The following is a 19,342-nucleotide window of genomic DNA, read 5'->3' as shown; positions in this document are numbered from 1 at the left end:
TCTGTCAGCTGTTTCTCCATCTTTTTACCACAGCACTTTCAGTTTTGGGCAAGCTGAAAGATGAGCCTTTCCAGCCTCAAATCTGGGAATCTGCCGAGGGGAGCTAGACTTTAGCAGAGATCGTTTGCCTCACAAATTGATCTGAGAGCTCCTCCAAGGGGCAATGGCACTGCTAACCCACCATTTCTCCCCCCTGCATATCCGCAGGTGTCTGCAGACCTGTCAGACCTGTGATGCTCAGCAACCTCAGGCGTCTGCTCCACTTTCTCTGGGAGAGACAGCCAGGACACTTAGCTGAGCTCGAGCAGCTCCCACGCAGCGGGCCAGCGCTCAGTGCCAGGGGATGTGTGTGCAGAGCCAGCCGGAGGTAGAATTTGAGCCTGCTTTCTCTGAGACAGCCAGGGCCAAGTCCAGAGGAAAAGGCGAAGAAAGGCTTTGCTGTCAGAGTCAGGCTTTACAACCAGCCATAAATGGCCTCGGCCCCTAAAGTTCCCATGGTGACAGCCCTGGTGGGAACAGAGCTGTCTCCTCTGTCCAGTCTCCACCAGCCCTTCCAGGTCAGGGGGTGCTGCTGCCTAGCACAGCCTGGGTGAGCTCACCCAGCTTGGGTACCCCTGAGATGGGGAATGAGGTGCAGCCCCAGCTCCAGGGAAGCAGCAGCCAGGGCACCTTGCATAGCATCCCTCTAGGTATGAGCTGCAAATGCAGTGGCTTTGGGCCCTGATGCTTCTCCTCCAGCTGAGTACAGGGTTTGGTATTCACCTCCCTCCACTCAGGCTCCAACAGGCAAAAGACTGGAGACAGCAATGGATGGATCATCTCTCCACTGGACACAGGCACAGAACACCTTCCACCAAAGGTCAAAAGCAAGCTTTCCGCAGAGAAGGGCTGCTTGCAACACATGGTCTTTGCTATAAGCTTCTCTTCATTCACTAGCCAGTTTTCTTTGCTGGTGTCTGGCCAACTTGACTTATAACTCTTCCCAAAACATGATATTCTCTTGCTTGTTATTTTAACTTGCTTACTTAAGACATTCAGAAGGAAGAGAGGCCATGCAGAGGCATCAGTGTACAGTGCAGATCTAGGTTTGCTCCCAGGGAAAGCTCTCTTTGAGGTACTGGGAGGCCATGGGTAAATCACTTAAACCTTCTGTGTCAAAGACTTAAAGAAAAGCATTAAAAGAAGATATAGGATTTTGTCTGCTCTTGCTCTGCCTTCCATGCTGTTAGAGAAAAGTCTTGTGGAGATAGATGGATGGACCACATCCCACCATGGGAGCTCCTCTAGATTCCCAGCAAGTGTGACTGGTCCCACCAGACTATCCCCACTGTGGACACTGCTACCTGAGCCTATTTCCCCTGACTCCCCACAGAGCTGATGGGAAGAAAAAGCATTTTTAGGACTTGATCAAGCTATCCTGTTTGATTCATCTACTTGATGAAACAACCGATGGCCTGTAAGTGCTACTGGCTGCTCATGAAGTCCAGGACATCTTGGTGACATTAGGTGTCTCCACTGCAGAGCCTGAGACATGATCAGACAACTCACGCTGGCCGTGGCAGCTGTAGTTAGGATGCACAGATGGTGTGACTCTGGTGAGTGAAAGAGCTGACTTTCCCCAGTCATCTCTCTCTGTGTGTAATTCCTCTTAAGGCAGAAGGCCTTGCCTTGGCTGGTTATGGCATCACTGTGCAATGAACATGAGTCACTGCTGTAACAGGCTGAATTACGACTCCTTACTTGCTGAGTTTAAAACAGAGGAAGGCAGCTTAAGCAAATGGAAGGAAGGGCTAAGCATGTGAAAAATGTTCTCTTTTCAAAACTGCCATTAGCCAATTGAAAATCTCTGTATTTGGGTTGCAAGTCTATGCCAAGTCTCTGTCTGAGGCTCAGTTCAAACACTCAGGCTATATAATCCCTTCCAGTCTGGGCTCATAATGGAAATGCCAACAGACCGTTAAGCACAGCGGTATTGCCAGGTTTGGCTATAATTAAACACACACAGGAAAAGGTATAAATAACCAGGTTAAATTAAGGCAGAGGGCTGTGATTGAAGGGATCTCCGGGAAAGCCTGCAACCTGGTTGTGTCTGACTGGTTCAGGGGTGGTCGACCGGGGACTTGGGATTTGTGCCTGGCTCAGGTGAACCCTCTCTAGCAGATGCTGTGTATTAAAGTGAAGTCAGCTGGCAACAACCCCTTATAGAGCATGATGTTCCAGCCCCCAGACTTGTGCTCCTGCCCTTGAGGAGCAGCTAAACCTTGTCTTACAGAGAGCCAGGTGAGGAGGAAAATGGGAGCCTTGCTACCTTCTGAGTCACACTCGACCTTGGTGGGTTTATTTGCCCTGTTGGGGGCCCATGTTTGTTGTTTGCCACCTTGTCCTCATTTCCACAACAACCAGATGAAGTGGCCTGAGGAAATGATGATACAGGAGCCGTAGACAGACATGGTTAAATATATAGCAATGAAAGAGTGGCAGAGGAGGCAGAGACTTTCTTCTGGGGTGTTGGTTCTTGCAGACCACTCAGTCCACAGCCTGTGGGTCCCCCAAGAGAAGCACCTCTCTGCAGCCGGCAGGCATCGCAAACCGGCCAGAGACACGGCAGGTTCTGCTCTCTCCTCTCTGCAGACTGTTCCCACTTGGACATCCCAGCTGTCTGGCAAGAAACCTTCCTGTATGTAAATGCTGGGGAAAGAGGGAACACCCCCAAACAGGACACTGGCTTAGGTGTGCCAGTGTGCAGACAAGTAGAACTAGAAAAAAGGTAGATTCACAAAGGAAACATTTCCAATCCAGCCTTCTTCCTTCTGATGATGTATGTAAGCAACACCACAGGAATGCTGCAGGACTCTCAGGGAAGGCAGCATAGGCTGCAAGACGCACCAATGCCACTGCACAGCACCATCCTTAGTCAGGGAAGCAGTGCCAGCTCCAGAGCTTTTCAGCAGAATTAGCTGCACGCACACATCCCTCATGCTTTTCCTCCTGTGACTCTAACTCAGTTTGAATGAGTTTTCTGGGCCAGCTCTTCTAAATTTGTATCGGTATCCAGGGAGCTTTAGTAAATAGCACAGTAAATATTTGTTTTTGATATTTGTCTTTCAAAAAGACAATGAGGCAGCAGCCATGCACGAGGACACGGCCACGTGTGTGACCTCAGGCGATCGTGGAGCTCACCCCGCATCCCTTTTCTGTCTAAAGAAATAACTCCACTGGGATTAATGTGAAAAAGACCCCCTCCACTGAAACCAGATCCATGCATGTTCTAGCAGATGCACATTATTGTGTATAGCCATATATTTTTCTGACCAGAGTCATCATGCACCAAGTCTTGCACTTTCCAAAAAAAAAAGAAAAAGCTCATTTCCAGCCTGCAAGACCAACTCTGACCTCAGCTTGTGCTTCCCCAGCTGAGCTAATAGCACTCCCAACCCCCAAAATATGGAGGCAGCTCAGAATGGAAATGTTAAAGAGCCGTAATTCCAGAGGATGTGAATGGCTAATTCTGTACATTCAAATGAAACAGAGGGGAAATATACTGAATGGAGCCCATGTATAAGATCATATGAAACGTAAAAAGACTTGTTGTTCAGTGCACACACTGCCTCTTCAATCTAGTTCTGTTTAAATGCCCATTCTTTTCGTTTGGCATCTCCTTGTCCCTCGATGGCTGAATCAAAAGAGGAACGAAATAATGACACAAAGATTTTTAAAAACTCAGCTCCAGCTGCAGCAGGGAGAAGCCTGAAGCGAAACGTGAGAGCGTACGGCTCTTTGTTAAGGCTTCCTTGGCTATAGAATATGGTATATGAAACGCCTGGCGGATCCCGTTTGGTCCTATGGAGGGAGAGCTCTTAAGGTGGCTCTCTTGGGTTTGTGGAGGATTGCGGGAAGGCTTCCCCACATTTGCAGGCAGCAAGCATCCCACCTGCAGAGACCCTAGGGCCCAGACAGTTCCCCCTCCAAACACCCCGGGGGCCCAGGGCACTCTCTCCCCTGACAGTGGGTGGTCCAGCCTCTTTTTGTCTTTTTCTTCATTGTAGCTGCCACTTTACATCGGGAAACCAAACTCAGCACTTCTTGTTGGGAGATGGTTCCAATTTATACAGATTTCTAAGAAAAAGATACATTTTATTCCATGCCTGTGAGGTATTTTTGCATGCCCAGCTGGCAGAGCCACACATACAACTGCTGTGAGGTGTTGGTGCCAGTGGAGAGCAGTTCACAGTCCCCAGCCACAGCCTTTCCTAAACTGTGCATTTGGAAGTTGGTGGAACAGTCACTGCCCTGATGACTGCAGGGACCCCAGAGTCACCATCCCAGCAGGGCTGGAACCAAGCTGGAGCAAGGCTGCCTGTCACCTCCGTATCTCCAGCACCCACAGGAATGTTCGGGTTGTCCCTGCTTCAGATATCCCACCACGGCCTCCTTGCAAATGCTGCATGGGCTTTTTGGGACAGGGCATCACCCAGAGCATCCACTTCTGCAATGGAAAACCACCATTGCCTCAGCATTCTGGCTGAGGAGAAACCAGGGAGAGAAGGTGTGGTGCAGAGGAGGAGGCTTCCGAGGGTGGGGCCAGCTCTCCCCACCACCACTCAGTCCCTTGGCCAGTGCCGTGAACAGCAACACCGAAAAACATCCAGTAAGTGCTGTGGTGACTGGCTCCCCACAGCTGAGATACTTGGAGCCATATTGCTTAATCTAAACAAATGTTCGGTGAATGTCAACACTAATTCATTTTCCGTGGGCTGAATACTTTTCCTCTCCGAGGCTCTTCCAGCAGCTGTGGCTGATTTCTGCTTATGCCCAGCATGCCTTCCCCAGGAACCCCCACCTCCATGGTCACCACGGAGGTTCTCAGCATGTCCACTCACAAACACCGGCCCTTGGCACATGCTGGGAGTGGGTTCTTTTACAGGGGTTCTCTGGGGGAAAATCCAGGGATGCTGCCATGCCCTGAGCTAGCATCAGGCTCAGTATGCAACCTGTGCACCTGGAGAGGTATGAAAATCATTCATCGGCATTGAAGGATTCTCTGTTTTGTGTGTTACTTGGCAAGTGGAGTCCTTGCATGTGGTGCCTCCTGCACCTCACAGCTGCAGGCACCACAGGGGCAGTACAAGCAGCGTGCCATGCCTGGACAGGCAGCAAGACACTTCCCTGCTGCAAGGAGCACACGTCTGCCCTGCTCAGCTCTTTGCCTGGCACGAGGATCCTTGCAAAGCACCAGGGGGAAATTTCCAGAGGTATTTGGTCACCTCACTGCCCTTGGCTATCTGTGTTGAATCCCTGTTGAGAGGAGAGGTCCATGACCACTGGTGGCAGGGCTGCACCCCAGCCACGTGTGCTGCCAGCACATCAGGAGACATGTCACCTGCCTGTCCCCCGGGGGCTGGCAAGGAGGAGCACGTTCCTCCACAGCCCCTGAAGCCACCTCATGACGCTAGCACGCGTGGCTGCCAGAAGGCTGTCATAGTGCAGGGGAGGACAGCCAGAGCGGCCATGTGATCCCCTCGCTGCTATTCCTGGTGCCCCGTGAGGCTGGAGGACTGTCACACGGAGTGAGAATCACCCGGCTGTAGCGTACAAGCCAGGTGAGTCCAGCTGTGGTGACAGCAAATTCCTAATTAGTTCATTACATCAGACGGCCAGACACTCAGAGTCATTACCCAAGGACGGCCTACGTGCCCGGCAGGGCGTACTCCCCTGATCCCTGCTTCCCAAAACAGGACTGGGAGAGCCAGACGAGCTCACCCTGGAAAAGGGACATGCTGTGTGGTGTGCCCAGCAGGCCAACAAGCTCCAGGTCCCGCAAACCACACGGGGAAAACCCAGCGAGACAAAGCGCCAGGCACATAGGGAATGGCCTGAGTGTGGCTGTCCTGCAGGGTAAGGTCTCATCCTGCCCATGCACGGGTGCTGAGTGGGTCTCTCCCACAGCCACAGGGAACTGAGCACAGGATGGTGGGTTGCACACCAGCTCCCCCATCCTGCTCTCCTCCACCTGAGCCTGCAGGCAGGCATTATCCCCTCCTTTCCAAACACTTCCTGAGGACAGACATCTGAGCACGCACTTGGACGTCCCTGAGCAAAGTGGCATCAGGGCAAGCTCCCTGTGTGCTGGCTGGCAGGTCTGCAGAGAGATCCTCTCCCCACGAGCTTGGACAGTGTGTGGATCAGAGCCCTGCCACACACCCACTCGCACAGACACCGCACAGCAGCGGCACTGCTGCCTCAGAGGTAGCACAGGCAGGTTTGGCAGGGATTTATGTATCTTGGAGTAGCTTACCCCATGGTGGTAGCTGGAACAGATTCTGAATACTTAGCTGGTTTAATATGAAAACAAAAATCCCTGGATTGACAGCTTGTCCAAGCAAGGCACCGTTTGAGTTCCTGGCAGCCAAGCAGTGAGAACTAATGCTGGTCACAGGGTGGAGGTGAGAAACTGCGGGCCCAGCTGAGCAGCTGGGCTCTGCTCCATGCTTCATCTGGAGTTTAGATGCTCTTCTTCCCTCGAGCCAGGCTAACATGGGGTGGCAAGGTGCGCCCTTGTGCTCCCTGGGCTTGAGCCCCATCAAGGCCTGTGATGCCAGTGGCTTGGAGGTGATGAAAAGTGCAGAACCAGGCAGGGACCTCCTGCCCATCACAATGTGGAAGCATCTATGTCTCCTCAGGCTCTCCTCTCCTCCTCCTGCATCCCTTCGGGGCCCCAGGGGCACCTCTCTCCACTGGATGGAGAGTTCTCCTCTTGCCTGCCCTCTGGATGAAGGACCGTGCAGGATCCAGGATGCCGCTGAAGCACGGACTCCTTTAGAGTAAACACCTCCCAGCACACAGCAACCCTACCTAACTGGCTCAGGCAAGGGGTGATGAAAAACCCTGTGTCCTGCTGAAACCACTGTGGGATTTAGGTCAGGCAGGTGGAATTATCCAGGCTGGAGCAGGACCAATGTGCATGAACCGGTGCCCAAACAGTTCCAAAGGCACCACCAGATCTGCATGACGCCTCTCCTGGGGCACAGCTGTCCTTGCTGAAGGGGTCAGTGCTGCAGCACCATCCTTGTCCCTAAAGATCCCCTAAGTAACGTGGGTGCTGCTGAAAAATGGGGCCCAGCCATGTCAAGCACTGTGCTGGCACTTTCTGCAGGGTCCGTGGCCCACACTGCAGGGCAGCCCTGTTCCTGCATAGTGGCATGGGGGTGGCACACATGTAGGTACCCCCTGCAGGATCTGGGTCAATGTGCTATTTGGAAAAGCTGTGTTAGACCTTCTCTCCTGGAGAAGCGCCTCTCTCAGGATCTCATCCAGAGCTCCCCCTGAGTAGCTCTGCACCTCCAACGCTCCCCAGAAGGAAACCTCACCAATGTGGGCAGACAAAGCTGCCTCTGAAATTTTATTTCCCCTGTGACAGAATGGGCAGGGTGGATGGGAAAGCAGGGATTGCCCCAGCTCATTGCCTCCCGGGAACAGCAAGGGCTGGTTCATGGTGCACAGCAGGCACGATCCACACCCGCCCCGGGGGAGAGGGAAGCTGTGGAGCTGTGCACAGTCATTTCTTCCGCTCAGTCACCCGTCCCACAGCTGTGCCAGCGAAGCTATTGTCCTGGTCCCTACAGTGGGAAATCCCAGATCCAGCTGGAAACGACCAACACATATAGTCTCAGGTGAGCCTCGGAGGCCCCAGAAACAAACAAACAAAAAACGGGGCTTTTCCTCTCCTTATATCAAAGCACCCAGCAGACCTAACTTCCTGCCTCTGCCAGCAAATATCAGGGAGTTTACTCAGCTTCTTCTCCTTTTCCCACCAACGGGGAATTCTGATGCAATAGTGGGTCATTGGAGAGCAGGACGTGGGGCTGTGAACATGCCCCGGGGCACAAAGAAGCTGCAGAAAAGGATGCCCCGGCACTGCCCTGCGATGCCGGGCATGAAAAGGGGCAGCAGGGAGTTTTCTGAGAAGGGTGTGCTCACCAAAGCCCAGCCTGCTCCCAGCACCCTCACCCTGGCACTGCCAATAGGGCACCAAGGGGCTGGTGGAGAGCAGTGAGGGGCCACGCTGGGGCCCGAAGTCACGGTGGCAGTCCGGAGTAAAACCTGTGCGGTCCCGCTCGCCCCGAGGCGAGGAGAGCCGGGCGGGACCTGCGGTGCCGGGCGGGGGGAGCCGGGCGGGGGGCGGCGGTACCGAGGGGCGGCGGTGCCGAGGGTCTGCGGTGCCGGGCGGGGGGCGGCGGTGCCGGTCCCATCTCCTCAGGACACCTTAACGGCGGTGCCCGCGGGCGCCTCCCGCCGCCCGCCCCGCTCGGCTCCCGCCGCTCCTCGCGGGGAAGCAGCTGACTCGGGGCGGCTGCCAGCGCTGCTGGCTGCTGGATCCGGCCGCGGCAACGTGCAGCCCGACATGTAAACCGGGCAGGCCTATGCTAATGGCGGGGGGAGGGTGCCTGGCGCAGGGGCGAGGGGGACGGAGGTGGAGGCCGGAGCACAGCCAGAAAACTCCCCCTCCCTCTCCGCCCCCCGCTTCTCCATCACCACCTCCCCGCATCCATCTGCCTCCCCTCCTCCTCCTCCATTCATAAAATCCGGGCGGCACTGCCACCTACCGTAGCGTGCGGCGGCCGGCCCGCCGCTCCGCTCGGCCCGCGGGCCCCCGCCCCACGCCAGCCCCCGTCCCAGCAGCGTCCCCAAAGCCCACACGAGACTGCCCACGGGGCAGAACGGCAGTCCCGTCCTTGCCCTTAAAACCAAGTTGGGGTGCCCCCGTGCAGCCCCTCACCCCAGCCTCAGGTGTGCCCCAGCTTATTTGGGGTGGTCTCCTCGCCACCGTCGGGGTGAGCACCGCCAGGAGCGGAGCGGTCAGCCCACCGCCGCCTAGCCTGCTGCAAATCAGGAGACAGAGACAGCAGTCTCCTACCTAGGCTGTCTGGTTCCCCACCCTTAGGGAAACCCCCAGCTCGTGTTTTCAAGCACCTCCTTAAAACCACAAAGCTCTCCTCGGCACGGGGGAGATAGAGGAGATAAAAGCCTGAGACAAGTCATGGGCCTTAGGTTTCAAAAAAAGAGATTACAGTAGCACATACCCGCCAGGAGAAGGGTGAGTTAAGCCGTCAGCCATAGTCTCTGCTCAGGAAGAAACCCTCCCAGGGCCAGGCAACCCCCTCCAGGAAGAGACACTGAGGGGCAGCCCCTTTTCCTCGGCAATGCCTTTCCAGTTCCCCACTGGGGAGGGCCGAGACTCCCACCGCCCTCTCCCTGTAGCGTTCTACTCTCCCTCCTCAGCACACAATGGGGCAATCCCTGGTTGGGTCTTACTCCACATCCATTACCAGCACCCACAGGAATAAGCTTCTGTGCCTTCCCACATCAGGGGACTCTCCCCAGTCCTCCATGACTTTCTTTTCCTCCCTTCCCTCCCTCCCTTTCCTCTCCCCTAACAAAGGATAGTTATCCCCAGTCGGTAAAGATGGCAATCCCACACCCCAATGGGAAGTGAGCAGCCCTGCAGGGCAGCAGGGGCCAGACCTCTAGGCTCATGGGTGTATGAACAGGAGCAGCAGGCTCTCTGGCCACGTGTCCCCCGTGGCAGCATTTCAGCCCCCACCAGCCTCCCACTTTGTTCACCACAGTTCCCCCCACCAGGACAAAAGCCTCGATGGAGTGGGAGAAAGGGAAGGGGGTGAACTTGGACAGGCCCCACAGAACCTGCATGCAGGTCAGCATGTGCAGGTGGAAGACCTTGCGCTTGAAGCTGAATGGGGAACACTGAGCATCTCTACAGGGAACAGAGAGAGGGAGGGAGGGAGAGAGGGAAAAAAAACCCCTTGTGAGTGCCGAGTTTGCAAAATGAGCTGGTGGTAAATAGCTGGAGGATAGACAGCGTCTCTGTACGTGAGGCGCAGCACGGAGAACTGCACCTGAGCGAGGCTGGGCCACTGCTCGCTCCAGCATCACACGTCACTCACTGATGCATCCTCCCCAGCCTGTTCTCTCTCTGCACCAGCTCCCCCGCCTCCACCGCAAAAATGCAGTGTGAAAAATGGGTTCCCCCCACGCTCAGTGCAGCCACAAAGCAGAGAGCTGGGAGAAGCACAACTGAACTTGATTCAAGGTCCAGCAGGTGCCTGCCAAGGGAGACTGAGCACCACGAACCTCCTGATCCCTTTTTCCCGCTGGGAACCCACAGCCCCTTGAGCTCAGTGTCTCCCCACACCCCTGCTCAGCTGCTTTCTTCCCTGAGCAACGGCAGCCGTGTTTGCCAACCCTCCCTGCTCGCTAGTGCTGCTATCCAAGGCCCTTTGTTCCTCTCATCGGGCAGCCTTCCTTTGCTTTCCGCAGCCACACGCTGAGGCCCAACACAGCTCATCTCACCTGGGGTGCTCCTGACCGGAGACCACCAGCTTTCCCCTCCCTCCTCTGAAGGACCAGGCAAAACTCACACAGCACCTGGAAAATCTATCTCCCTCCCTAGGCGGGAAAAGGAAGAGAAGCCCTCCTTTCCCTGCGGAGGGGCGCGCTCAGGGGTGTGGGTGACAGCGAACCCTGCCCCTGGTTCGCGGTTTTCCGAGGCGTGCTGCCCCGGCCAGCCGGGATGGCCGGTCCCACGGCGGCAGGCGGCGGTCCCGCAGCCCGGTTCCGTGGGAAGGCACTCGGCACCCGCCTGACACCCTGTGGCCGCCTCCGGCCTTGCAGGGACGCGGAGCGGCCTGGAGCGGGACGGGAATGGCGATGGGGATGCTGCGTGTGAGGGGCACACCGGGTCTCTCAGCAGAGCAAAGCTGAGAGGGGCAGGGAGGAACCACAGACTGGGCACATGCCTGACTCCTGCCACCCGCCATGCGGGGATGAAATGCTACATACTTTAATAAAGCAGCACACACATGTCCCAGCAGTTTCCCCAAGTGCCCATGGATTCAGCCCAGCATGCCCAGAAGGAAAAGAATTTCAATTTACTGCTAGCTGATGCCACAAGCTCCTGTGAGTGCACAAGAGCTCCTCTTGCTCTATGGCAGCACGTGACAGCGGGGGCTGCTACAATAATGCCCCGACAGATGGGAGGCTCCTAAGAACATCCATATGGGTTTCAAGCCCCTCAGAGAGTTCTCCCTACAGCACAGCAAGGCCTTTTCCCTGCTCCTCCCTGGCTTTACTCACCTCCTGCCAGAAGGATGAATTTCTGCTTTCCAAAGCACAAGGGTTGGGGTCTCCGCAGGGGCTGGAGTAAAACATCGCTACTTGCACACCACCAACCCCACAGGGTGCTCACTTTTTGCATTCACATGTGAGGTGTGAGGGTCACAGTGACAGCGTGTCCCACCCAGGTCGGGATGGGGGACACGCTTGTGCCAGAGTGCCACACCCTGCAATCCCATTGCTCAGCGCTGAGCCTGCAGCACTCTGAGGCACCAGCAGCAGCTGTGCCACCGCAGGACCCCAGCCCAGGGAGACTGCTGCAGCAGCTGTGGGTGGAGCTGGCACTCACCCTTCTGAGGGAAGTGGAATGGCTCCATTTGGTGCTCCAGGGGAGTTACTGAGCCTAAGCAGCCTCCTCTTTTCTCATCCTTGGAAAAGCTGCCAGTACACTGGGGCAGAGGGAGGTGAAGGTGTTTTTCGTGAGAGCTAAGCAACCTCGGAGCAGGAAGCCCTTGCTCCAGATGATCTCCTAGGTAACCCAAATGAAGCCCTGCAACCTTGACTGAAAGAAATGCCTCAGTTTATGAGGGAATCCTTTGTATACTCTTACTGACCTGCCTCCCTTCTACACTTTACAAACCTCAGTGGAGGTGCCGCCCTTACCCCTCTCAGGGCCTTGGAGAGAGCCCTCCAAACCCCACCAAGCATGGCACATGGCTGCCGGCTTGATTCTCCTGCAGGAACATCAGCCATGCCCAGGGAGCTCTGATCCCTGCTCACAGCATTCATTCCCGGCCGCCCCTGGGCATCCACAGTCCCACACGCCTCCGCAGGGAGAAAGGCCGTGTCTCCTTCCCAGGCCTTCCTAGGGCAGAGCTCCCCTTGCTGAGAGCTCATTGGCAGCGGGGCAGTGAAGCCATCAGCTGCCTTCTCTGCTCTGACTGTCTCTGGCTGCAGTTTGGAGAGATTTTGACCTGATACTCTGCCCCCGCACATCCCTCTGGCTGGAGCCCAGCGGGAATAACTGGAGACATTCAGATGATGCATCGCAGGGGAACCATTTTAATTAAAAGTGATGCTTTGGTCAGCGGGGTACAGACTTCTTTGGGAATATAGGGAGGAGAAGTGAGCAGGGTGTGATGGGGGTGGGGGGAAGATGTGCCTTGTCAGGGTTAGCTCTGAGCCCAGCAGCTTTGCCAGGAAAGTGGGAAGTGGCAGGATGTGTTCAGTTCTCTGAGGCCTTACCATGGGGCTGGTGCTCTTGGCAATGCTTAACAGTGTCCTGAAAGCCTGGTGCAAACTGGGGTGTGCTCTCCCCCAAACTCAACGCATTCGCTGCTCCCTGAATACCAATCCCTTTCCCAGCAGAGAAGGAGGATGTCCGTGCACTGCTTACAGATGTTTAGGGGTACAGGGACCTCACGTTAACTCTCTAGCTCTGCCAGGAGTTGAAAAGCTCAGCAGGGCCCTGCCCCAGGTGGATCAGTGCAGGGTAGTGGGGAGCCAGCGCAGCCACAGCCACCTCCTGTAGGTGGGAATCACCACTAGGCCTGATGTCCCTCTCAAACCCAGCTGCTGTGCTCTCAGCTCTGGTGCCAGAGGGGATCCCTCACTGCTGGGAATGTTAAGATCAGAAATTACTTGTGAGGGGGAGTAGCGTTTGAGGATGAATTAGGCAAGAGGATTCTTCCTCACACAGAAGTGAGGAATCTCCTGGGACAGGGAGGGTTGAAAGAGGGCCAAGCCCTGGTGTCCATCCTAAAAAGCCTCTCTTACATTGGCTTTCTAGCTAGAGGCTAGTCCACCCTGGGCATCTTCCTGCCTTCACAAAGGATGCTCTGGGAAAAGCTCCCAGACACTGAACCACACGATTCTAAATTACCAGGAATGTTTTTCCATTCAAACACCCCCTAGGTCTGTTTTCTGCTCTGAGACAGCCATGTAAAACCACATCCAGGCCCTGCGTGCTGCACCTGCCCACAGCCATACCCCTGGAGGAGTCAGAGGTGGAGCAGCCTCCAGCCTGGCACAGAGGCAGGTGCCATGATGGTGAGAAGCACCACGCTCTTGTCCCAGCAAGGATGTGTCCCACCACCTTCCCACCTTGGCTAGCAGCAGCCTGGCCATGTCAAACCACAATTACATCTCAGGTAGTGTGAGAAGCATTTCTAGTCTGCCCTGCTGGTTGCTGTGAAGAGCCATATTTACTGATCAGCAACAGGGGGCAGGAGGATGGGTGGCATAGGATGGAGGTGGGGAAATTTTGCCACTGGACCTTGGCAATGCCTGGTGAGACAGCAAGGAAAGGGTGGAGAGCGACTACGTGATGCTTCGCAGGGAGAACTGATCTTATTAATAAAAGCTGCTTCTTCCCAAGGCCTTGATAATCTCTCCTGCTGCAGATTATTTACAGCTGTGGAATTTAATACTCCAATGAACAAAGCTCTCTGAAGCACAGAGGGAGCAAGCAGACTGTTAACCCTTCTGCTTGGCACCAGGGGCTTTCGGCTCAGGTTTGATGTCTCAATGCAGCTGAGCCACAGGCTGCCACAGCCCCAACAGAGCTCAGCGTCTATGAAGCCAGCACCCCAGCCAAGCTGAGACTCCATAAAAAGTCAACCCAAAGGCCATTCTAACTCCTGGATTCTCTTAATTAAAAAGGTGGGCCAGTGAATAGTGCTCAGACAGGGCTGGGCAGCTGTGTTGCCAGTGAGGTGCTGCTAAATTACACCACCAGGTAAGCACCTGACCTAACAGGTAGTGGGTCAGTAAACTCAGCCTCCAGGCTGAGGAGATTGTCAGCCCAAGCTAAGTTATCCACCCCTCACGTTCAGTGCCAGGTGTCTGAAACTGAGTCAGCCGAGACCTGAGAGCCCTGCTGTGGGTCAGCAACACTGATGGAGACACAACTGCAGCACAGCACTCCTCCTGCCTTCCCTGGGACCAGAGAGCCCACGGCTAAAGTATATGCATTAGTATATTCTCTGCAGTGTAACCCCTTCCTCAGATGGTCTTGAAATCTGGGGCACCTCAAGAGAAGGGCAAAGGAACCATCAGGCTTGGCTTATTGCCTGAATGGCCCCTTAAATACTGGTGATTTGGAGGGGAGAAAGAATAGGGTGGGCTTGAGGCACAGCCTGGCGAAATCAGAGGTGAGAGGCATGTACAGAAGGACTGGGTAATCATGTGGGCTTGTCCCACCAGTGTGTGGGCCTGGTTTGAGTGTATTCATTGCTGAATGGGATGGGCACGAGACAGCAACCAGGGTAAGGGGTGGGCTGAGAGATGGAAAGAAAGGCAAACACCAGCCTCACTTGCATGCTAAAATCCACTGACCACCCCATAACAAAGTGGCAGATTTTGGAGCTATGAATGCAGCCTGGGTTTGGTCTGCACCTCTCTTAGCATGCCTATACTTGAGACATTCCCCAAGGACCACACAAATTGTTGGTCTAGTTCTGCATAGCATCGTTTAAAGGGTTACAATAGCATCCCTACTATAAACAAGGTAACTATACTCTCTAGACATGACGAAGAGCCCCCATCCACCCCCCCCCCCCAGTCCATGCAGGAAAAAGCAGAATTCATGTGGGACCGATCTTTTGTCCCCACAGTCAGTGAAAGCCTGGCTGCTGAAGTGCAGGAAGCACAGAGCTTGTGCACCATCTCTGGAGTCCCTTGGGCTGGTAGTCCCTTTATATCTCAGCAGCACTCAGCCTTTGCACAGCATCGGAGCAGCATAGAATACTTGCCCTAAAACCTCAGCATATGCTTCCCAGGTTATGCAGCCTCTTTGCTCTGAACTTGAACCCTCTCCCTATGGTTCCTCTCCCTGCCCTGTGGTGCCATCTGTCAAGGATTTCTCAGGGCTCTTCCCCATCCTTCAACCACCCACAAAGGAGTAGCTGGAGGTTGTAGAAGGTAGTTTAGCTCAGCCTCAGGTAGCCCAAAATTTGCATAGGACAGCACATTAATGCTGCATTCCCCATTCTTAAAAGTGTTAAGGTTTGTTCAGCTTCCCACAGAAACACAAGGTACTGCCTGCCAGCCATCACTCCGCATTGGCAATGTTTTGCCCTTGAGTTCTCCTGCAAGCAAGGCAGGCTGGCAAAGTGGAGACACCAGCAGTGAAGGGAGCACAGAGAGCAGGGGAAGGGCGGGTCCCGCCCCACAGAGCCTGACGGGTGTTTGGAGATCCTCCCCTGCAGGCAGGAAGGCAGCCCGGCTTCCCTCTCCCCCAGGTTCACTGCCTGAGCTGTCAAGCCTGCATGAGGGAACTGCCTCTGCAGGGGTGCATTTGATGCCCTGGAGGTCCCCATGTCCTCAGCCGGCACCCCACTGCTGGGAACCTATTCCTCTCCTGCACAAGGCAGAGCCAAGGCAAAGTGTCAGACTTGTGAAGCCAGTTAAACCAGCTATTTGCAGATGTGAGCATTGTGAAACACAGATTGGAGGCATCCTGGAGCTGTCTAGAGCCTCTGGAGGAATGTCCAAGAGCTAAGCAGCAGGCTCAGGAAACAAGGGCAAAGATAACATCTACCATCCTACCACCTCCTCTCCTCACTTTCTACTTCTCCAAGCAGACTTTTCTGCCACCACTGAACTGTAGTCTTTTCCACCCTCCTCCAGACACCCACAGGGAATCTTGAGCCTTGTTCTGAAAAGGAACTTAAACATGATTACCAGTAAAGCTCAGGTGACTGTGCAGCACACAACCATTGTCTTTGTTCCAGTCAAGCACAAACACAAAACCCCAAAAGCTTGTCCTGCAGAAGTAATAGGCCCTCCTGCACTGGAGATGGGTACCACCTTCCCAAGCCTCCTGTGCATCCCAGGTAGATGCCCGGGGCAAAGTGTGAAAAGTCAGGACAAAACATCACCTGAGGGCCCTCAGCAGGGCTCCCTTTGGGATGGCCTGAAGCACAAGAGTAAAAAACACATTCGGATCTGTTCAGCTTTTGCCATCCCTGGTGAACCTAGAATGGTCTGCTGTTGTCAGTGCCTCCAGAAAACTGCTGCTGGGCCATCAGAGTGGACTGGGCATCACTCACCCCACTGTACCTCTCTCTGCCCCATCCCAACTTGTGGGGCCTGTTGGAGTGAGCAGGAGAAGCCTTGGCAGGACCAGGACATCAGGGAACACCTGAGCTCTTCCTATCCCCTGAACACAGTGGGTGAAACATGGAGTACATGCCACCCCGAATGCTTGACTGCTGCTCTCCCAATCCACAAAACATTACTCAGTTTGGAGCCAAGAAGGGACCACCATGACTTCCAATCACTGCATCATATTGCCCCAGAAATGTGAGGAAGATTTACCTCATCCAGAGTCAGCATCCAGTCTAACAAGCTGGAGCAACAAATCCTTTAATCCCAAGAGATGTATCTAATATGGGAAACCACACTGGAGTGCCACAGTCACAACTAGGGCCATCAGAAGAAGACATTTTTGTCCATGTCCTGCCCTTGGCCCCGGGAATACTCTCCAGTGCCCCTCACACACCACACCCATGGCCATAGCTATGGAGAGCAGCTCATTTGAGCTAGAGAGTGAGCAGGATATGGGGTTCAGCCTTGTACCAAAAGACCTTGAATGTCCTTCACAGCCTCTGCCTTAGGCCATGTCGTACCTCGGGGCTTGCATGTTTATGTTTAAGGAGCTGCATTTGGTTCATGGAGTTTACAGCCTTCAGACACTTGCAAAGTGAGCTCATATTTCCAAGGCCCAAGGGACAGCCTGTCTTTGGTGTCTGTGCCACAATAACTGGGCACATCACTTCCCAGTATTCTGGGAGGGTGTGTGTACTATTGACACTGAGCACACTCACTGTAGCCAGCATGGGGGTGAACATCCAGGTTCATTTTGGGCTCTGTTAAGCAGTGAAGCCCTGGAGCAATGAATTTCATGAGGTACCTTGTGTTTTGGGTAAAAAGAAAAAGGAAAAAAAGGTAATTTTATTTCTTCTGACAGCCTGTTTGATTGAACACTGCCTCTACTGCACTCTCAGAGAGGGTGAATGGATGTGCCTGAAGTATTTTCTCCACATCCTTCTTTTTATCCTTCCGTCATGAGCCCCCATTAATCTTTCTTCTTTCCAGGCTAGACAATCCTGAGCCTTCCAATTCTATTTTCTTGTTAGAGGGTGCATCTGTGACAGGCCTAGGAAAATTTCCATCCTCTATCCCTGACAAGTTCTGAGATAAGCTGACCAGCCTGGCATGCTCACTTGAGGCCCCACCGCTGCAACAGCATTCAGACTAGATTCAGTGTCATTCATTTCTAATGCTGTAGAACAGGAGAATCTACTCAGAAAATGAGTAAGGACCAACTCAGCAAGGCTGCAGTTGGTCCTAAGGAGCTCGGGGGAGAGCCCTTTGGGCAGTGACCACACCAGCTTTAATCTTGGGCCTCTGCCCTGGCAGCAGTGCCAACCCCATCCCCCTTCCCTCACTCCCAGCTCTTTGCCCCATCTAGCCCCTCTGCGTTTCCCAGTACAAGTATCCAGCCCACAGAGTTTCCCTGATGGACACCTTTCCCCTGCCCTTGCCTATCTTGGACAGTAGCTGCAGGATATAAACAAGTGTCCAGCTGTTTCCCTGTCCTCTTTGCTCTTCCTGGGTCATGTCAGTCCTAAACAGCACAGCCACATTCAGATGAGATGCAGACACTTCAAAAAAGGACAGCCCCCCCTTGTCTGAGAAGACTCAGCAGGGTCCTCCACTGCTTCTGTGTGCGGCTGGGTAGAAAATGCTGCTCAGTCTGCAAACCTGAGGCTCGGCATGCCTTTCCCTCAGGGAAGGAGATCTGGCACCTGCCTTTAGATGAAAGACCCTTCCAAGGAGTGACAATGCATTCTGAGGGGTTGTTTTGCATCAGGAGAGTGGCCCAGCTCCGGGCTTGGCAAGAGAGCCAGGCTGTGCCTCCCTGCTTGTGTTTAGCAGCCCCCTGCAATCCATGAGCAGCATCCTGCTGCTGTCCCTCCTCTTCCCAACCAGCTACCAGCCCCACGGAGTCAGAACGCTGCTTTGCAGACCGATCTTCCCAGTGATCTTCCTAGACCCTGACGCCCCTGGTTGCCCAGCAGCCTTCCGTGGAGACAGGGCTCCAACGCGGTCAGAGTTCCCCGGCTGTCCCGGGGCTTTTCCCGAGGGAGCGGCTCAGGCTCGTCCCCGCAGAGCTTCCCGCGGTGGCCGGAGCTGCGCTGCCCTGCCCTGCTGCGGGCCGCGGCTGCGGAGGGTGCTGAGCAGGGCAGGTTTCGCTGCGCCGGCTTCGTGTCGCCAGCCCGGCTCGGGGCAGCACCGCGCCCACATTGCCACCTAGCCTCCCGCTCGGGGATGTGCAGCTCCGCCCGCAGCCCTGCCCGCCGAGACAGGCGCCCCGTCTCCGGCTGCATCACCCCCAGTTCGGCCGAGGTTTCAGCTCTCTCCCCCTGCTCCCAGCCCCACAGTCACCAGCTGCCTCCCCCAGCTCTGGGGTCCATCCACCCTGCTGGCGCAGGGCCACGAGGCGGGGCCGCTGCCTCCCAGCCTCAGCCTCCAAGCAGATGGAAGACATCAGCTCCCTGCTGCATCCCTCCACGATAATCTGTCTCGCCCGCTTCCTTTCAGGGACACCTCTTCTCACGGCCAGTAAATCCCCAGTGCTTGCCTGTCTTTTTCCAGACCCCAGCTTCATCACATGTCCTTCATGGGCAAGCATCTTCCCAAAGGCCATTTCTCCCTAACCATGCCGGATGCCCTAAAAAAAGGACGCCTCTTCCCCAGCTCCCATGGAAGAATGTCTGGGCACAAAGTCCCCACCATCACCAGCAAACAGGCACCCTCTTGGGAGCTTCAGCTGATGCAAATCCTGTATCCAAATGCATGGGAATGTTCATTTGTAATGAGGCAAGAAGACCCCAGGACTCTGCCTTTGGCTTCCCCTTGCCTTTGCAGCAGGTGGCAGCTCCCCCAGAAGCTGCACAGGAGATGAGAGAACTCTTCCTAAGCATGTGTCATGCTGGAATTTTTTTCCATTTATGATATAGAACCATGTTAATGGGAGAATAATAAACAAGGACCAGAGAAGAGAATGATTTTTCTGGCAGCAGCCAAGATAGAAGGCATTTTGGTTTTTCTTCCCTCCTCTGAGGGCGTCATTCCACCTGCCTGTAGCCATTCTTTAAGAAAAGGACCTGCAGGAAGAACTGCCACACAGCAAGGAAATCACATC

Source organism: Prinia subflava, chromosome 2, assembly GCF_021018805.1.
Source record: "Prinia subflava isolate CZ2003 ecotype Zambia chromosome 2, Cam_Psub_1.2, whole genome shotgun sequence".
Taxonomy (NCBI): domain Eukaryota; kingdom Metazoa; phylum Chordata; class Aves; order Passeriformes; family Cisticolidae; genus Prinia; species Prinia subflava.
Note: the sequence above shows the minus strand (reverse complement) of the source record.